Source organism: Frankliniella occidentalis, unplaced genomic scaffold, assembly GCF_000697945.3.
Source record: "Frankliniella occidentalis isolate FOCC.00 unplaced genomic scaffold, Focc_3.1 Scaffold311, whole genome shotgun sequence".
Taxonomy (NCBI): Eukaryota; Metazoa; Arthropoda; class Insecta; order Thysanoptera; family Thripidae; genus Frankliniella; species Frankliniella occidentalis.
The window spans coordinates 211,234-214,596 of NW_026267436.1; positions in this window are offsets into that span (position 1 = coordinate 211,234).

Sequence of the window (3,363 nt, forward strand, 5' to 3'; positions counted from 1 at the left end):
GATATTGTTGTACGTCAGATAACAATATTAAGACTGGCGTGAGTACAATCATATTTTAATTTCTTCGATTATGTAAGAGCTAACGACTCAGATCAGGTATGTTAAATGGTTCTAAGATATCACATATAAGAATATGTTCTTATATCAGCTATGTTATTTCTATGTGAGAATTCTGAGACTCCGACCAGGGCACTGAAATCCGTTTTGCGATAATTTTACTCACTGAATTTTTGCGATAAGTGGTGTCCTACCATTCTCATGCTGAATGGCATAAACAGTATTTTTGCGAGAAGGGATAAAGTCAATGGAAAAATTTGTGATAACTTTTTATTACAAAATTTTTCCTAAACTTGATATTTAGTGATTTACGCCCATACTTTATTTTGCACAAATAGTGTTATCATGTCCTTTAGCGTGAGAATCGCAAAACACCAGTTATTTAAGTATCGCAAAACTAGATACATTGTTTATTTTCGAGTGTTCAACTCCGTATTAGTACAGTTGCAAGTGTTAAACTCGGTAGTTGTACCCTTGTAACTGTGCGAACTCATCTGCTGAAAATTTCCCAAACACTGCGCGTCTAAATAGAAGAATTCAAAGCAGACGAGTTTGCACACTTACCAGTGTTTTCCGGTTGAACACTCGGTTCTTCCTTCAGTGTGGTGCTCCTGCAGCTGACAGTGTCCCCGCTGCAATGCGGCATACTGCTTGTGCGCGCATTCCAATTAGGCTGATCGGGTGGCGCGGCGCGCAGCGTCTCCCCGGCCGACACTTTCACCACCGCCGCTCTTTGCCGCAGAGCTGGAGCCGCTGGAGCCGCTGGAGCCGCTGGAGCCGCTCGAGCTGCGAGCGCCTCGGCCGGGGCCGGGCCGGGGCCTCAGGAGCAGGCCGAGCAGGCCGCCGCCGCTGCTGACCACATCCAGCAGAACGACTGGCGACCGGCCAGCGGCGGCCACGCCGCAAAACTATATCTGAATAATAATCGTGTTATGCGAGACGTCAGGAAAAAAGCGGTGCCATAGTGGTTCGGGAAGTAATTCCCCTGCTTTATTTATTTTTTAAAAAAAATATTTTTACACTCGTCGTAATGTTGCAATTTTATCATCCGTGGAGAGTCCTAGTTGGCTAGGTGGGGCGGCGCTGGTTTCGCTCTTTACGGCGGCGTCAACAGCAACAGCCGTTTGTGGACCGCTTTACAAGCTAAACAGACGGTCCCGTTGAATGAATTGTTTGAATGCAACGCCGGCTTTGTCGGTCGGTGTAACGAGGCGAGCGCCCGGAATGTAGGCAAAAACATTACGGGGAGGCCATTCGCCTGCAAATGCTGGCGCGCGCATTCCTCGCCGCTGGGTATGAGGTACTCCCGCCCGGCCCGGTCGCGGGTTCAAATCCTGTGAGAAATGTTCCGAGGAGCGGCCCCCGGCCCGGCCGCGCGGCGGTGAGGTTTCTTGTTGCCTCCTCGCGAACCGGTCGCCCCGGGGCGGCTGGGGAGGGGGGAGGGGGGGCGTTCGAGATGGACCGGCAGTGACCACCGAGACATCGAGATATCGAATTAAGACTCCCGCACCGGTGGCGGCGCGGTGGCGCCGTGATGGCGGTGTTGAGGTCGGGGTCAGGACCCCGCCGCCGGGCCAGCCGCTCCCAGGTGAGGGAATCCGAGGGAATCCCATTCAGAGTCGTAAAGTCTGGCGGAGAAAAATAAAATGAGAATGAATAAGATGGTGAAGTATTGACTTGTATCACAGCCCCCCGTGTCTCCTAGTGGAATGAGAGAGTAGACGGGGGGATGCTTGTCCTGCCTGCAACTGAATTTTAAATCCGGACACACTGAATTTTGATCTATACTCTGTACCCTACAAGTAAAGGACTGATCAAAACGATTCAAATAGAACGATATTGTGAATCCAATTTGACGACTCTTCGGGGAGCGATATTAATTACATCGCTCGTTTGAAGTAACTTTTTGCGACATTTTTGGTTACTCATTTTAAGTCATTTTCGCAGACGTCGGTCGTTTAGAGTCGTTTTTACGACATTTTCTGTCGTGAAGAAAACTCATGTTGAGTCATTTCGCAAAAATCGCTCTAACAGAGCGATGAGGCCTATACGTCGCTCTTTTCGGGAAAGAACGGTCACTTTACGTTTTACAGTGTACACACACTGTTCAATCCTTGTGAATGAATTGTAAGCTTTGCAAGCCTTTACCACGGGATTCCGCAAATTATTTTCTTTGAATTGCAAAATAAAATCGTACGATATTGGTTTGGAAACATACTCCACCTTTGTTTGCAAGGTCTTTGTAGAGTGCATGACTACTCCATTAGTGGGCTTACACACAATTCCTTCGCATTTTACTTGCCACCTACCACCGTCTCCACGGTCACCCCTCGAGAGGCCTGGTAGGCGTGGTAGGCCGACCATTCACCAACCCTCTGGGGGAAAGTCTTGTGCGGCCGGGCCGGGCTGGGCGGGGTCAGGTTGGCCGCCCTGGTCTGTTGTCGGGGCTCAATGCCCCGCCCGGCCGGGCGTCGTGCCGTCGTCGCGCAACGAGGCTGACGGGTTGACGGGTCGCATGTGGAGCGCGCAGGTGAGTGGGAGAGAGAGAGAGAGAGAGAGAAGAAAGGGTGAGGGTGGGGTGGAGGAAGGCGAAAGAAGAAAGTGACCGACCCGGCCTCATCGCTAATTCGGCTGCCTTCTTGGGATGACAGCCCGGGCGCGGCGCGGCCCAGCGCGGGAAGGTATGCACCGGACTGGCCTCCGCCCCTTTAGTCGGCCCGGCCGTCGGCCCGGCCCGACCTCGTTGACCCGTTCGGGAGTCGGATCGACCCCCAGACAATACGCGACGACTCTGACTTCTTCTCTATATCTGTCGTGGAGGTGTGCATTATTTTTCCGGTGGGTCGAGCGAGACCGACACCGACAGAGTTATCGCGGACGCTGTCCTCCTTGTCCTTCCTTTGTTGTGTACTTCGGCTTTAATGAAAGAGAATTGCATTCCCAAATTTATTAGTTTTATCCTCGGTGACCATTAAGTTTTTCTCCTGTTCGTAATATCCAATAGCTGCCTGAATTTTTATTGTTATTATTATTGCATGTAGATGACCAACCATTTCGACGGCAATGGATGTTAACGTGTGGCATTAATTATGATGTGCCTAAAGGATGGCCAGCTCGGAGTCCTTCGAGTCCTTTAAGCTTCTCCCCGTGTTGGTGCCGTGACGGGACGTCGTTGCCCGTGGACAACTGCTTAGCGCTTAGCTCATCTTGGAAAAGAGAAATGACGGACGAGCGTGGGGCGTAAGGGCATCGTGGGAGAGGAGCCCCTGGAGAGAGAGAGAGAGAGAGAGAGAGAGATGGGGGGGG